General features: G+C 46.4%; 1 long non-coding RNA gene and 1 other non-coding gene across 3 annotated transcripts in view; both read right to left on the bottom strand.

Moving 5' to 3' along the window:
• LOC122477606 overlaps positions 1-17315 on the bottom strand; it is a 68281-nt gene that overhangs the window by 10475 nt on the left and 40491 nt on the right. The window contains exons 2-3 of one of the 2 annotated variants that reach the window (XR_006295736.1): positions 12457-12518; positions 11173-11259 (exon numbers count right to left, since the gene is read on the bottom strand). This is a non-coding gene — a long non-coding RNA (uncharacterized LOC122477606). The remainder of the gene's footprint in view (positions 1-11172; positions 11260-12456; positions 12519-17315) is intronic. The other variant, XR_006295737.1, reaches the window with a different exon arrangement.
• LOC122478057 lies at positions 9584-9690 on the bottom strand. Its single transcript, XR_006295824.1, has one exon. It is a non-coding gene; the product is annotated as a U6 spliceosomal RNA (small nuclear RNA).

Raw genomic sequence — 17315 nt, 5'->3', positions numbered from 1 at the left:
GTTTAATTATATACCTACGGGGAATCCACATAAACATAAGAGATTCCAAAGATGGGCAAAATGACGTACGTACGTCATCCTGAACGAAGGAGAAAGGGGTAGGGGTCTGAGACTTCTAAGGGAAGGAAAGCCATTCACGGGAAAATGAAAAAAAATAAATGGGAAACAAATGTTTCCTGAGCCATAAAGACACAACAGGAAGCACAGAGGAATTTTAACAAACACTTTGCTAGGTCTCTCCCTATCTACCACACCGACTTTGCATTACACTGTAATTATAGGGATGGTATAGCTCTTTTCTTGGACGAAGTCCTCTATCTAAATTCTTTTAGGCAGTTCAAAAAGAGGTAAAAAGAAAAAGCTCCTGGGTCTTCTGTTCCTTAAAACTAATCAGCCTAAATTAATCCTCATGCCGGAGAGACAAGACACATTTTGGGGTGGCAAATTTTGCTCCCCTAGAAGGTGGTATCTCATTGTGGTTTCGATTTGCATTTCCTTGATGATGACTGATGTTGAGAACCTGTTCATGCACCTGTTCTCCGGGAAACTGTCTATCCAGGTCTTCTTCTTCTTCTTCTTCTTCTTCTTCTTCTTCTTCTTCTTTTTTTTGAGAGAGAGAGTGAGACCACAAGTGGGGAAGGGGCAGAGAGAGAGAGAGGGAGACAGAGAATCCCAAGTGGGCTCTGTCCTGTCAGCACAGAGCCCCCAACATGGGGCTTGAACTCACAAACCGTGAGATCACGACCTGAGCCGAAATCAAGAGTCGGACGCCGACTGAGCCACTCTGGCGCCCTGGCCCAATTTTTAACCAGTTACTGGTTTGTTCACTATTGAATTATGTAAGTTCCTTACATATTTTAGACGTTAACCTCTTATCAGATATATGGTTTGCAAATATTTTCTCCTTTTCATTCTGTTGATGGTTCCCTTCACTGTGCAGAAGCTTTTTGGTTTGATGTAGTCCCCCTTGTTTATACCTGCTTTGTTGAATGTGCTTTTTGTGTTGTGGTAGCGTCCCTTCCCTAAGGAAAGAAAAAAAACCTCACGGCAACCTGGCTATGTGCATACGTGACACTATCGCTCATGACCTTGTAACATGAGATCACTTAATCGGACTGCATGTTTGTGTGTTACCATATATGGAAGACAAAGGAGTAAAACATATATATATAGAACTATGCCATGTGGTGTTCGGGGCTCAGTTCTTCGGGTACCAACCTGAGTGGTGCCGGCACGAATAAAGTTGCTTCCTGGAAAGAAAAGCCTCGGGGTCATGATTCTCTGTGAGAGAATCCTGCTCTATTACTTGGGGGCTCACCCGGGATTCGGAGCTGGTGCATTTCCACCTCCTTCGCCACCGGGATACGAACCTCAGAGTGCCGGGAGAGGTGCCTCGCTGGGGCGCGGGCCCCATGTGCGCCAACGGAACCCGTGAGGCCCAGGAACCAGCTTAAGGAGCGCCACCCGTCAGGCTGGTAAGAACCCGGGTTCGTTTGGGCAGACCTGCCCCTAAGAGGCAGAAGGGGAGCCTGATCACCTCCGAGTTGCCCTGGCAGTTCTACAAGGGACGAGGAACGACGCTGCAACTCTAAGGCGCTGGGCACTGGGTGGCAGGTTGGAGGCGGTGGGATGTTGCCATGTGACTGTGTGTGGGGACTTGTCTCTCGTTCGTTTCCTGGGTCAGTGACTACGATAATTAGAGCCAACTGTCTCTGGTTGGTCTACCTCAGAACGGGGACTTTAAGGAACATTCCCAAGCAGCTGCGAAACTCCCCTTGTTTCGGGGAAATCCCCTGACTTTTCCGAACCGACACGGACTGCCTAATTCCACTAGCGGAGAACAAAACAAAACAAAAGAAACCTGGAGTCTGCTGCTCTGTCTGAGCGGACAAGATTTAAAGCTGGGAATTCTCTTTCTCTGCCTTCTGCTGGCACCTCGCCTCTTCTGCCTTCTCTTCCCCCCTCCTGTTTCTGCACCACCTGGGGGGCGGCCTGCACGACTGGCTCCTCAATGCGTCAGACACCATCAGCTCCCCCTGCCCCCCTAGATGTCCTGGAGCCAAGATCACCAACTTCAGATTACCCTACCAACTGGTCCAGGTAAAAATTAACCATGGGGAGCAAACGGTCTTAAGTGGACCCAAGTAAAATGTATTGTGTTTAAGCTAATTTAAGTCTGTTGGTTTGAGACAGTGTTTGTCAACATTTAAAAAAACAACCACTTTTATTCTACCTAGATTTGCTGAAGGTCAAATAAGCTCATGTTATCTCTGTTCCAATTTGTTAGCAAAAAGATGACTTAAAGTAATGGTTAACTTTATCTGTCTCATAGCTTTCATGGGTAATTGTTAAGATAGCTTTCAAAGTCTTTGGTAATCTAAAACATTGAAGTTTTTGCTTGCATAACAAATTGGGATTAAATTCATTGGATATCTAACAAGAGGCTAGAGCACTAATCACTAGATGCAGGTCTGTGCTTTTGACTTGTTGTGGAAATACCAAGGCTATTTGGATCTGTTGAAAAACTGCTTTGTGCTTAATTGATTCATAAGTTTGCCATCTAAGAAATTCTAATGTAACAGTTCACAGTTGGTTACTACTTAGTTTTCACTGGAGACTAAGGTTTCTAAGAGTTAAAATTCTGCTAAATGTAGTTAAGAATAAAATTTTTTAAAAAAAGAATAAAATTTAAAAACAACTCTACGTGTAAAGGAGTAGATATATAAAAAATATAAGAAATGGAAATATTTTTTTTGTTAAAGGTTAAAAAAAAAGGAGGAATTTTGTCCTAAATGAGACTGGTTGTTTAAAAAAAAAAGGCTTAGGTCAAAATCTAAAAGCAAAGGAAAGTTGTTAAAAGTATGCCAAAAAAAAAAATCTTAAAAAAAAACTTTATATATGGTCGGGAGGTCTAAGGTAAACCTTTAAATTACACTGGTCTCACCACTATCTTCAGATACAAAATAAAACCCCGGTGGCCTTCCTGGAAAGGTTAAGGGAGGCTCTCATTAAATATATGGTTATCTCCCCTAACACCCTGAGGCTGAGAGGATTCTAAAAGACAAATCTGTCACTTGATGGGCCCCAGATATTCAGAGAAAACTGTAAAAACTGGCTGTTGGTCCGGAAGGGACCCTGGAGGAGCTCTTACGAGCTGCCAATTGAGTATATTACAACCAAGATCAAGAGGAGAATAAGAATAAAAAAACCCACACAAACAGAAAAGCAGGCTTAAAAAAATCTGAGGCCTTAGTTGTGTCAGACTGGACTTCCGGAGGTCCTGGCACCAAGTGCCATTTATATGGCTGTTCAGAGCACTAAAATGAGCATGCCCTCAGAGGGGACAACCAAAACGAAAACCTCATAAGCCGTGCCCCCTTGTGTGGAGACAGTGACTGGAGATCTGAATGCCCTCGGAGACCTCTATCTGTGAGGGCTCAGATAACCAATGTCCCTGGAAGGGACTGACGGGGCCTCGGGCTCTTCACGGTGGCTCCCCTAAACCAACTGTCTATCAGAAACCCAGAGCCTCGGGTAACTCTAAGTATAGAAGGAAAACTGGTTGATTTCCTTCTTAACACCAGAGCTACCTTTTCTGTCCTCCTTTCCTCTCCAGGCCAACCGTCCAAACGCAGCATGACGATTAGAGGCATCTCCGGAAAACTTCTAAGTTTTTCTCTCAGCCCCTGGGATACATACGGGAAATTTTTTTCATTCTTTCTTGATAATACCAGAGAGCCTTACTCCCCTGCTAGGAAGGGACGTTATCACTAAATCAGAGACTACAGGACTACTAATTCCAGAACAAATAAACAATTGTATTATGAGTTTTGGAAAATTACTGGATATTGCCTTAAGGTTAGACTGCCCATCTCATTTAGGCTGTAGATACCAGGGTTCAGGAAAACAGTTTCCCTGCTACATCAATTATTAACGGAGACTCAATCCCACCTACTCTCCCCCCCAAAATAAACTGGGGTCTGACTCCTAGACACTGTCTCCCTCCCTTGAAATGGTTACAAACAGAGCAGGGCAATTACTATTACCAAGTTCACAGAGCTTGAAAAAAGATCATTAGAACACAACATTAGGCCTTTCGTTTAAGGAGGGACAAAACTTATCAAATGGCCCAAAGGATGTTTGCTGGAAAAAAAATCTGTCAAGGACAGTTATGCCAAGTAGTATCAGCCTGTGAAGTATGTCTTAAAAACCATCCTTTCAACCACAAGCTTGCTCTCCCAGGCAATCCAGGAACTGGAGACTGTCCAGGAAAGACTAACAAGTAGGTTTCACTCATGTGCCAAGGTCAGAGGAATCCCAACATCTGTGGGTACGGATTGATACTTTTACGAATGGAGTAAAGGCCTTCTCCTCCAAGACAGAAAAGGCACGAAAAGTAATACAAGTTCTGCTTTATAAAATAAAGGTTTTGGCTTACCTAAAAATTTGCAAATGAATAATGGTAAATGGCTGCCTTGACGCTTTCTCTAGAACTCCTAGCTCTTGGAAAAGTTTTACACCCCAAAATAAAGCAGACCGTCTGCTTATACTCAGCAAAACGCTAAATAACACCTCACAAGCATTAGATGCTTGAAAAAACATTTTTTTAAATTAAGTTAGGGCCGAACTCTTGGAAGCAGAGCCACCGCGGACTACTTACTGCTCCCGCTCCTCCATCACCTGGGTTATGAGAGATGCCCTGACGTACGTTATTTACAAAGCAGGGTCTCTCCTGGATTGTCTGACAGGTTTGGAAACTGGGGACATCATCTTAAGATGCCACCTCGTTGGCGAGTATAACCTTGACGTTTTTTCTCTTGGTGCCTGCTAATGTTTATGCCGCCTCATGCCTGCCAGCCTCCCTGTAGAACCATACCGTGGGCCACTTGACCGACCCTCGGGCAGACTCTGAGTGCTGTGCCCCCACACCGTCCCTTCTCAGCTTGAAGAAGTCAGAGCGGTCATCGTCCCTGTTCCCTAACAGCAGTTACAGGCCCTGTTCCAGGGGAGGAATGACTAGGGAAAGGGGTGACATTAGGCAGGGGGAGGTAAGGGACCTTCGGGGGGGCAGACTGCAGCTGCAGGCGGGAGGCTGAAGAGGCAGACGGGGTTCTCCCTTTATAAAATCCTTTATGGGTGCCGTCCCCCCATTATCAACGGCATGTGGGGGGCGTCTAAATGAGATGGGCAGTCTAACCTTAAGGCAACAGATGGCGGGGCCCTTGGCTCTACCCTAACCACCTTTCACCGCTGGGTTAGGGAGCGATTACCTGCGAGTCTGACCACAGACGCTCATCCTTATAAACCAGGAGACGCAATATGGATAAAGGAGTGGAACGCCCAACCCCTAAAACCCCTCCGGAGGGGCCCGATCACTGTCATTCTGTCCACCCCTACTGCAGTAAAGGTAACAGAGGTGGGTCCCTGGATTCATCACGGCAGAGTGAAGCCGGCATCTCGAAACTGGGAGTGCGTTCCTGATCCATGGGTGCCGTGCAAGCTGACAGTACGGAAGAAGCAATCTGCAGCTCCAGAGGCCTGGGGACACTGCAGCCCTGCTTCAGTCACTCCGGAAGCTGACTAATCTATGCACGGCAGAAGCTTGGGGAATCGATGGTCCGGTGGAACAAACAGACTGTCCTTGTTTTCTGTATCTGTTTCCTTACTGTGATGCACTGCCGCCCCTTGTCTGTCACTGTTAGTGTGATTCTTGCTCTACTCTTTGCCATAGGATAGGTAGACGCCGCCCCGGCTGGCTGGAAGTGTGGTGAGGGGTTTCTGTTAGCACTCACCTTCCTTTTGGGGATAGGATGCTTCGTGGTACCGACATGGGGAAACAATGGCCATAAGAGACTAGAAAATTAGATCCTCACCAACCTTATAGTAAAACAAAATACCCCAGTTCTACTATCAGAGCTTGGGTCCTCAAAAAACCCAAACCCTTGCCTGGTGGGGAAAAAGTTCATCGTCATCTCTGTTAAAAACTTGCCATGCCTAGGCCAAAGATATTGTAACTCAACCACCTGGAAAACCCAGGGGTGGGGGACCCCAGAGCACCTTGAGCCAGATCCCCACCCCTTGTCCGACTTCTCTCATCTCTGAGAGGCCTGGGACAGTGTCCACGCAGCCATCAAATGGCAGGCCGCAGGGGGACTAGACTGGATATGTGGAAGGACAGCCTATACAGCACTTCCCTCAGGCTGGTCACGGTCATGGGTGCTGGGAACTCGTCGTCCATCTTTTTTCCTGCTCCCACTTGCCAGAGGGAAACAATTGGGAGTCCACGTGCATGGGGACAGGGAGACAAAAAAAGTGGTGTGCCTTACAAATTGGCAATTAAAAAGATGATAAATGCCCCCCCCCCCCGCAGCATATAATCCAACATTATGGCCCTGCCAGCTGGGCAGAGGTTGGGTCCTGGGGCTACCGCACTCCCATTTACATGCTAAACCGCATCATCAGACTGCAAGCGGTTATAATAATTATAACCAATAAAACTGCCAGAGCTCTTAACTTACTAGCCAAGCAGAAAACCAAAATACACAATGCTATCTATCAAAATCACTTGGCCTTAGATCACCTGCTTACTTCGGAGGGAGAAGTTTATAAAAAGTTTAACCTAGGCAACTGCTGCCTACAGGTAAACAATAATTTAAAAAGTCATAGAAGAGATCACAAATCAAATGAAAAGAATTGCTCATGTCCCCGTCCAGACCTGGAATGGTTAAAACCCCAGGGAGTTATTTGGAAGATGGTTTTCAACTTTTTGGGGGGGGGGTCAAAACTCTCATAAAAATTATCCTCCTCCTAATTCTGGAAGGTTGCTTAATCCTACCCTGCTTAGCTCCCCTGGTTGTACAGTCTCTCCAGTCTCACTGAGGCCATAATTTAAAAAAAATACGGCCACTCATGTAATGACGTTATAAAAATATAAACCTCTAAACCAAGATGATGCTCTTTGACCCAAAATAGAGGGGTCTGAGCACCGAAGCGGGGAGTGTGGTAGGATCCCCTCCCTAAGGAAAGAAAAAAACCCTCAAGGCAACCTGGCTATACATGGACTTGACAACATCCCTCACGACCTTGTAACATGAGACCACTTAATCAGACTGCATGTTTGTGTGTAACCATATATGGGAGACAAAGAAGTAAAAAATATATAAAAAACTATGCCTCGTGGCATTTGGGGCTCAGTTCTTCAGGTACAAACCCAACTGAGCAGTGCCGGCATGAATAAAGTTGCTTCCTGGAAAGAAAAGCCTCGGGGTCCCGACTCTCTGTGCAAGAACCCTGCTACAGTGTTACATGCAATAAATCACTGTCAGAACCAACATCAAGGAGTTTCTTCCCTATGTTTTCTTCTGACAGCTGTGGCAGTCCACGCACGTAGGCCCGGTCTAGGATGGTTTCTGACGTGGGGCCAAGGACAGGCCACCCCGAAATGTGCCACTTTGGCATACTGATAATTTAACATAAAAGTTAAGAAACTGCCGACGCGAGGACACTCAAACCGTCCTGTCCCCAGGAAAGCAGGAAACCAATCTCCCCTATGAAAAATACCCTCCTTGTCCTAAGAGGTAAAAAAAAAAAAACATCATTAGGACCAGAGATAGAGACTTTAAAGCTGAGAAAGCTATAGAAACAAACCCTGGGGTTTTTTCCTAATCTACTACCTCAGCCTAAATTCTGCTTAGAATTCCCTACTAATTAAAAATTTTTTTAAATGTTTATTTTTGAGGCAGAGAGAGAGAGAGAGAGAGAGACTGAGAGTGAATGGGGGAGGAGGAGAGAGGGAGGCACAGAATCCGAAGCAGGCTCCAGGCTCCGAGCTGTCAGCACAGAGCCTGACGCAGGGCTCGAACTCCTGAGCTGTGAAATCGTGACCTGAGCTGAAGTCAGCACTCAACCGATTGAGCCACCCAGGCGCCCCAGAAGTCCCTACTAATTAAAGTTCCTAACACCTGCTTTCTTTATCCTGTCAATTCCTCACAAGTTTCTTGTCTCTTTGTCTAAATAGTAGAAATACTGCCTGCCTTGGTCATTTCTTGATGTCTCAATTTCATTACTGGGCCTCTGTGCCCACATAATGACACTGGCTTTTTCTCCCATTAATCTGTCTTATGAAATTTAATTTAGTCTTGCTGGAAGACCTTGAAGGGCAGCAGAGAAAGAATTTTTCCTTCCCTACACTGAATTCCCACTCGGCCATCCTCCTGTGGACCCCAGAGGCACATCTGCCTGCTCTGGAGTAAATGAGACACTTCAGTCTCCATGTTTAGTTGACCGGCACAGTCTGCTCGTTTGTGATGTTCCCCCTTGTCAGCGTAGGGGTCTTTCTGGCGAGCATCCACATGAATCCCAAGAAGCAGAACTGATTTTTACCCAAATGCCTTGCCCCCACGGGGAGGCTCGCTCCACACGCCAATCTGAGTCTTGCCAGAGGCCTGAAAAAATGTCAAGGCCATTAGCCACATTACATCAGTCGGTGGAAACACAGCAAGCCTCCTTTGTTGAGGTGGCCTGGATAGCCAGCCATTCACCCTGCACGAAGCTCTGCCCGTTATACTGAGCAACCTTTACCGCACCCGGCCAGGGGAGAGGTCTCCCTCAGCCTGGATGGCAGCTGCACCCCGTTCCTGCTGGTTAGGAGTTAACCAGGAGGAGCGGACAGTGAGCCAGGCCCATTGTGGTCCAGGAAGCCTTCACACGTGGGTCCTCACTGGGCCATGCTCCTGTGATATTATCTTGGAGTTAGGAGACCTCATCTGGGCTGAGTTTTGTTCATCCCAGTATGTACCGTTTGTACTTTAGTTCGGAAGACTCTGGAACCACCTCCACCAGGTGATTTGAGATATCTGCTAGATCTGTGATACGAGTGGGATTTCTGGTCTTAAGATTACTTCACAGCCATCGATCATGTGCTCAGTGTCCACCAAAACCCAATAGCAGGTCAATAATTCTGTCCTGAACTAAGACACTAAGACGCAGGGCTCTCTGATTCATCTCCTGATTCACCAGGAGAGGCAGAGGGCCATCACCATACAGACCATAGTGGGACCATCTATCAAGTCCCCCAGGACCCGGTACCGGCCCAGAGTTCCTTAGCGGGCAGCAGACCAATCTCCTCCTTTGAGGACTGAGTGACCAGGCCCAGAGCGATCTTTGGTAAAAGCCTTTCCTATTTTTGCAGCAGCCACTTTTTCAGTGCCCAGACATTTCTCAGTAAAGATCCAGACTGTGTTTGTTGTTGACCAACTGACCTAACCACATTTGAGGTTTCACTGGGTGGAGGTTTTTTCTTAATTAATTAATTGTTTAATTTACATCCAAGTTAGTTAGCATATCGGGCAACAATGATTTCAGGAGTAGATTCCTTTGTGCCCCTTACCCGTTTAGCCCATCCCCCCTCCCATGACCCCTCCAGTAACCCTCAGTTTGTTCCCCATATTTATGAGTCTCTTCTGTTTTGTCCCCCTCCCTGTTTTTATATTATTTTTGTTTCCCTTCTTTTATGTTCATCTGTTTTGTCTCTTAAAGTCCTCACATGAGTGAAGTCGTGTGATATTTGTCTTTCTCTGACTAAAACAATATGGAACGCTTCACGAATTTGTGTGTCATCTTTGTGCAGGGGCCATGCTAATCTTCTCCGTAACATTCCAATTTTAGTCTATGTGCTGCCGAAGCGAGCACTGGGTGCAGGTTTAATTGGGTTTGATAATTTGTACATGCGGGAGCAGCATGTACAAACCTAAAAATCTTTGTCTGGTGAACAATCTCATCACATATGGCTCCCATTCCCTCACTGTAGACCCAGGGACAACCGGGGTGGGTTACGGGGCCTCCACACCTTCTGCGAGGCTGCTGCACATGAGTTTTTTATTAAGCGTACTCATCACATGTGGGCCACGTCTGTCAGAGCCCAAAGAGTACCCGGCTGAGGAAGAAGAGGGTCTCTGGTATTCCTACCCTCTCATCTCTCCCTTCTTCCTCCTCTTGAGGCAAGTGGCTACCGTCAAGGCGCTCTGGAGGAGGGGGTCGTAGCGAAGCACCTCGGTAGGAGCCGCCTTCCCTCAAGTTTACCAAGATTACCTCTTTCATCACGGAGGCAAACTGGTCAAGTTACTAAGGTCTCCTCAGATCCCTGGACACAGCAATCTCAAAGAGCTCGACATCCTTTCTTAGAGGAAGCAGGAGTCTCAACAGCACAACGCACAGCAGGCTGTCCGCTGGCACCAGGGCTCTGCTTAGATCTGAGAACAGTCACTGGGTGCAACTGAGTTTGCAGAGTCTCTGACAACTTCAGCTCCACGCGACAGAGAACAGTAAACGCTGGTCAGGGAATCGCTTCCCTGGCTTTCTCATAGTCCCTCTGTCCGCTTAATGTGATCCACCCACCAATTTCGGCCGGGGTGTCAGGAGCTAAAGAGAAGGACCAATGGTCCACGTTGGAACCCAAATGCTTGTATAACGTGGTAGCAAGTCCATCAGCAAGAGTCAGAGGATCGCACGGGGCACCTGGGCCGTGGGTGTCAGGAGACGGCAGCAGAAGCCACGGGGCATTTTGGGAGGACAGCAAATTGTTTATATAAGCCTTCTGGTTCCAACGTGGGCCCCTTCCAGTGTCCCTACTTCTTTATTCTGTCTGTTGTGGGCAGTCTCTTAATCGTCATGACTAGGCTGACTAATGTTTACTGAAGACCTACGGCACGCCAGGCCCCGTTCTGGGTGCTCAACATGCATGAATCTTCATTTCGCCTGGTTTTCGGCCTTGTGAACTCCCATTAAGAGCCATGGTACAGGGGCGCCTGGGTGGCGCAGTCGGTTAAGCGTCCGACTTCAGCCAGGTCATGATCTTGCGGTCCGTGAGTTCGAGCCCCGCGTCAGGCTCTGGGCTGATGGCTCAGGGCCTGGAGCCTGTTTCCGATTCTGTGTCTCCCTCTCTCTCTGCCCCTCCCCCATTCATGCTCTGTCTCTCTCTGTCCCAAAAATAAATAAATGTTGAAAAAAAAAATTAAAAAAAAAAAGAGCCATGGTACAGATGACGCCTCAGCTGCAGTCACAAAGCCAGTAGGTGGCAGATCTGGGGTCCGAAACCCTCGGAGTCCAAAGTGCGTCTTCTCCCCGGGGAGCCACACTGCCTTCCACACCTCCTCCCCGCTCCCCTGTTCTTACCTCTCTAGGCCGCCTCCGCAGCGCAGTCTCTGCGAGGCAGTCCCAGGGGGTGTGGTGTCCTCCGGGCAGCGAGCTCAGCATTTCTTCCTGAACAGAGAGGACATTTAGTGAAGTACTCTCCTTTCTTTGTTGGGACTGAGACCAGACGTTTCAACACGAGAATTCCACCATTCCACATACAAAGCACAGTGGTTAAGGGCAGGGGCTCCCAGCCGTGGAGATTTCACGGACTAAATGGTAAGATTGGGTTCTGACATAGATCGTGATCTTTTTATTTCACCAACAAAGACCATTTAAAAGAATATCAGTTATACTCCTTCTACTACTAACAAACAACAGGAATAACATCTAAACCTCAAAGACAAAGGCTACAATGTGCCAGGTACTGTTCTCAATCTTAAAATGAACTATTTGATTTAATCCTCAGAAAAGTCCTATTCAATAGGCATTATTGCTATCTCCATTTTATAGGCAAGGAAATTTGAGGGGAAAAAAAAGGCACTACATATGGGGCGCCTGGGTGGCTCAGTCCGTTAAGCATCTGACTCTTGATCTCAGCTCCGGTCTTGATCTCAGGGTTGTGAGTTCAAGCCTTGCATTGGGCTCCACACTAGGCATGGAGCGTACTTTAAAAAAAAAAAAAAAAAAAGCGCTTTGTAAATTGCTCCTGATTCCACACTGATAATCGTTACAGTATGCTCTCATCAGCTGTGTTTCATAAAAGGTATCTTTAAGTTTTTTTAATAGACTTTACTTTTGGGGGGGTGCCTGGGTGGCTAGTCGGTTAAGCATTTAACTCTTGACTTGGGCTCAAGTCACGATCTCACAGTTTGTGAGACTGAGCCCCACGCTGGGCTCTGCGCTAACAGCACGGAGCCTGCTTGGGATTCTCTCTCTCTCCCTCTCTCTCTCAAAATAAATAAACCTTTTTTAAAAATAGACTTTTTTTTTTTTTTAAAGTAGGCTCCCTGCCCAATGCAGGGCTTGAACTCACGACCCCGAGAGCAAGCATCGCATGCTCTATCGACTGAGCCAGCCAGGTACCTCTGGCTTTAAAGGAAACCGCCAAGCACCCAACGGGGGCCCTGATCTCAGAATCTAGGAATAACCAAGCAAAAGCACAGAAGCTCTGGGTTTGCGTCTTGGCCAAGTTAATGCTCTTCATCCCTGTTTTCTGAAATTTAATATGAAACTATTGATGTCTGTTGTGAGAAGTAAATGGCCTATCACATACTGAGCCCTTAACCCAGTGGCCGGCAAACAGCTAGGACCCCCAATACATACCAGCTGCGAGGCTTATCCCTTCTCCTCTTCATCTCGGCACAGCCCTGAAGGCTCACCTCCTGCTGGAAAGAAACAGAGCATGAACACTATAGACTGGTCCTGTTACTGAAGTCAGATACCGGGACTGACCGTACTCTCCTTCCTGCAACAGTCTCCCATTCCCCGCCCCCCCCCACCCCCACCCCCGGGGCAGAGCAGAAGCAGGCAGAAATGTTTCGGTTCTACTTTCCATTGGTTGAAGATGGTTACTAAGCAGCACGCACAAACTCTCCTTCTGGGAACTCTGGGGAACACAGGCTGAAAGATTTCTTCCGAGGCTTCTGTAGCAGCTCCCAGCAAACATGTGGTCACTCAGGTATCAGGGACTGTTAGGAGAGCGGTGCTGCACGGCAAGGCCCTGCGGTGCATCCCCTCCCGCCACCCCGCTGACCACCCGGACCCGAGACTTTCCCACAGTCCTGACAGTTCCCGCCCGCTCTGCCCAGCTAGCCTGTTGTTAGGAAGGCAAAGGGACAAAGGAACTAGGAAAGGTCACGAAAAGGGAAACTCCAGGTGACGATAAAATCCCAGAATTCTCATGATAAAGCACTGCTTTCCGTGAAGTTCTACAGCAGCACTTTCAACAATGGCCAAGTTATGGAAAGAGCCTAAATGTCCATCAACTGATGAATGGATAAAGAAATTGTGGTTTAGGAAACCAATTTCACAATAAATTTCATATATTAAAAAAAAATTGTGGTTTATATATACAATGGAGTACTATGTGGCAATGAGAAAGAATGAAATATGGCCTTAGGTAGCAACGTGGATGGAACTGGAGAGTGTGATGCTAAGTGAAATAAGTCCATACAAAGAAAGACAGATACCATATGTTTTCACTCTTATGTGGATCTGGAGAAACTTAACAGAAGACCATGGGGGAGGGGAAGGAAAAAAAAAAAAGGTTACAGAGGGAGGGAGCCAAAACATAAAAGACTCTTAAAAACTGAGAACAAGGGGCCCCTGGGTGGCTCAGTCGGTTGAGCGACCGACTTCGGCTCAGGTCATGATCTAACACTTTGTGAGTTCAAACCCCGCATCGGGCTCTGTGCTGACAGCTCAGAGCCTGGAGCCTGCTTCGGATTCTGTGTCTCCCTCTCTCTGACCCTCCCCCGTTCATGCTCTGTCTCTCTCTGTCTCTCAAAAATAAATAAATGTAAAAAAATAATAAAATCTTAGAAAAAATATGTGATATATCATCCACAAAAAAGAATGGTATCTTACCATTCATTCCCGACAAAATGGATGGAACTAGAGAGTATCATTATAAGTTAAATAAGTTATCCATAGAAAGACAAATATTAGGGGCACCTGCATGGTTCAGTTGGTTAAGCATATGACTTTGGCTCAGGTCATGATCTCCCAGTTGGTGAGTTCAAGCCCTGCATCGGGTTCTGTGCTGACAGCTCAGAGCCTGGAGCCTGCTTCGGATTCTGTGTCTCCCTCTCTCTCTGCCCCTCCCCCACTCATGCTCTGTCTCTCTCTGTCTCAGAATTAAATAAACATTAAAAAAAATTAAAAAAAAAACCTGAGAACAAACTGAGGGTTGATGGGGGGTGGGAGGGAGGGGAGGGTGGGTGCTGGGCATGGAGGAGGGCACCTGTTGGGATGAGCACTGGGTGTTGTATGGAAACCAATCTGACAATAAATCTCATATTAAAAAAAATAAAAATAAAAATAAAGAAATAAAGAGGATCTTTCAGTGGATAACGGTCCCACCTCATTTGCTTGGTGCTAGAAGTCACGGACTTGGCTCCAAGCCAACTCACTGTACCAACAGCCAAGTCACAGAGCGACCAAGCAAACAAGCGGGCCATTCTTTGAAGGATCGACTTACCGTATGACTAATTCATCAAAGCTCGCCAAATTTGCCAATGAGCCAAAAATTTTGTTTTCTTTCAGTTTCGCTGAAGTATGCTCAGTCATAAAAATCGCACATATTTGAAGCATACGTTTCGACGAGTTTGGACATACGCACACACCGCAATGTTGCTTTTATTTTTATATTTTAAAAATATTCATTTTTGAGACAGAGAGGGCCCATGAGTAAGAGAGGGGCGGAGGGAGGGGAGAGAGAATCCCAGGCAGACCCATGCCCAGCGCAGAGCCCAACTTGGAGCTCAATCTCACGACCTGGGGATCCCGACCTGAGCTGAAATCGAGCATCAGACACTCAGCCAACTGTGCCACCCAGGCGTCCCTGCCATGTGGTTTTTAAATAGAGTCTATTGCCATTTTGTTTGGGCAAATGGGCATGACAAAGGGTGTGGAGAACCAGTTCTAGAAGGTTTTGTGCCTCCAGACATGTCCCCTCTCCCCGTTCTTTAGTCTCTCCTCAGTCTGGGATGAGCAGCCTGGCAAGACTGTTCTACCCTCAGGAGATGACCGTCTCCTCCACCCTCAACTAACAGCTGCAGCAACAGGAACTTAGCTGAGGGGTGAGGGCTTTCCCACCGTGTCCTTTCTTCCGTGTGTGTGTGTGTGTGTGTGTGTGTGTGTGTAGAGATCAAACTTTCCCATGTCTCTCCTTTTCCTTTGTTTTAATCTTTTTCTTTTTAAAGTTTCTTCATTTTTGAGAGAAACAGAGACAGCATGAATGGGGGAGGGATAGAAGATCCGAAGCAGGTTCTGTGCTGCTGACACAGAGCCTGACATGGGGCTCGAACTCACAAAACCATGAGATCATGACCTCAGCTGAAACTGAGAGTCGGGCACTTAATAGACTGAGCCACCCAGGTGCCCCTTTAGATATATAAAGATATAAATTATCTTTATATCTTCTTATAAAGATAATAATCCTATTGGATCAGGACTCCATCCTTTGACCTCTTTTAACCTAAATTAACTCCTTATAGGCCTTATATCCAAATACAGACCAATTGAGGGTTAGGGCTTGCTGTGTCCCCTTTATCCTCTTTATTTATTTAAAAAAAATTTTTTTTTACATGTTTCTTTACTTTTGAGAGAGAAACAGAGTGTGAGTGGGGAGGAACAGAGTGAGAGGGAGACACAGAATCAGAAGCAGGCTCCAGGCTCTGAGCTGCCAGCACAGAGCCCGACGCGGGGCTCGAACTCACAGACCATGAGATCATGACCTGAGCCGTAGTCAGACGCTTAATCAACTGAGCCACCCACACACCCCAGCTGTGTCCCCTTTAAATTCGTATTTTGAAGCCCTTATCCCCGATGTGATGATACTTGAAGATGGAGACTTTGGGAATTAGGTTTAATGAAGACATAAGGGTGGGGTGCCCACCCTCATGATGTGATTAGTGCCCTTAAGAAAGAGATACCAGAAAGCTCAAGCTCTCTCTCCCTCCGCCCCTCCCCCCACCCCTGCACCGTGTGTGGCCACGCAAGCAGACAGCCACCTACAAGCCACGAGAGAGCATTCACCAGAAGCTGATCACGCTCGCACCTTGATCACAGACTTGCAGACTCCAGCAGTGTGAGAAATACATTTCTACTGTTTAAAGCCACCCAGTCTGTGGTATGTTGTGGCGGCCCTAGATGACAAGTAAGACAAGGCCTCAACACCTGAATTTGGGGAAAACACGATCCAGTCCACAGCGCACACGTGAACTAAAAGCAAGTGATTCAAGGTGGTTGAAAGTCTGGTTGAAAAGTCTTTGGATGCTCTGAAAATCTAATGAGTCTGATCCCGAGAGTGGGAAAATGTGAGAGCAACTTCAAGCTTCCCCAACCCCCCGGGGTTTTTTTTTCCCTTTTTTTTTTTTAACCTTTTCTGAGCATCTCCTGAAACCCAAGAGCTTTAGGGATGCTAGCGGAAGGACAAAAACGGGTGAGCAGGAGTGGACGGAGTGATACCAACTCTATTTCGGTATGCAAAATAGAAAGGAACTTATTTTCAGAAACAGAAGCAACTTATTTTCAGAAAGCTGTCTTCTAAGTTCCAGACGTCAGAAAGAAAGGGACCAAGACCAGGCCTCCTAACCTTTACTGGCCTCACAGAAAGAAGGTTAAAGGCAGAGCGAAACGAGGTCAGTGTAAAGAGAAGCTTCTGGACAACTTTCACTTAGCTACTGAGTGGTACAAAGAGAGTTGAACCCCACTGCTAAGGAGAGATGAGGGGCCACTGAGAGATTTTAGGAGTACTGGCAGAATGCGTAAGATTGAGGTGTTATTTGCAAAAGGATCCATCGCAGATATGCTCTTGGACGGGTAGATTAGATCAGCAGATATGTAACATATGACAATTTGCTCCAAGTAATTTTCTTTTTTTTTTTTTTTTTATAAATTTTTTTTTTCAACTTTTATTTATTTTTGGGACAGAGAGAGACAGAGCATGAACGGGGAAGGGGCAGAGAGAGAGGGAGACACAGAATCGGAAACAGGCTCCAGGCTCCGAGCCATCAGCCCAGAGCCCGACGCGGGGCTCAAACTCACGGACCGCGAGATCGTGACCTGGCTGAAGTCGGATGCTTAACCGACTGCGCCACCCAGGCGCCCCTAATTTTCTGATTTTAACACAGTTTCAATTCAAATGGAAAAATAAGTAAGAAAGCAAAAGAACAGTCAAATAAGTGTGTAAGTAGGAGATTCAACGTGACCCCATATTTATCAGAACAAGCTACAAAAACACTAATCGTTTAGACTATTGCTGGCTCAAAGGGGAAATACTTATCAGTAAACAGAGGGGATATATTAGAGTAGCTACTGGCCTACATGACATTAACGAATGCCAATATGTATCATAAGATGTTGCGGAAATTTTTTTTTTTACTTTTGATTTTTTTAATCATTTATTATTTAAAAAAAATTTTATTCCAGTATAGTTAACATACAGTGTTACAATAGTT

This window comes from Prionailurus bengalensis, chromosome X (genome assembly GCF_016509475.1).
Source record: "Prionailurus bengalensis isolate Pbe53 chromosome X, Fcat_Pben_1.1_paternal_pri, whole genome shotgun sequence".
In the NCBI taxonomy this organism is placed as follows: domain Eukaryota; kingdom Metazoa; phylum Chordata; class Mammalia; order Carnivora; family Felidae; genus Prionailurus; species Prionailurus bengalensis.
Note: the sequence above shows the minus strand (reverse complement) of the source record. Positions and strands in the feature narration are given on the sequence as shown.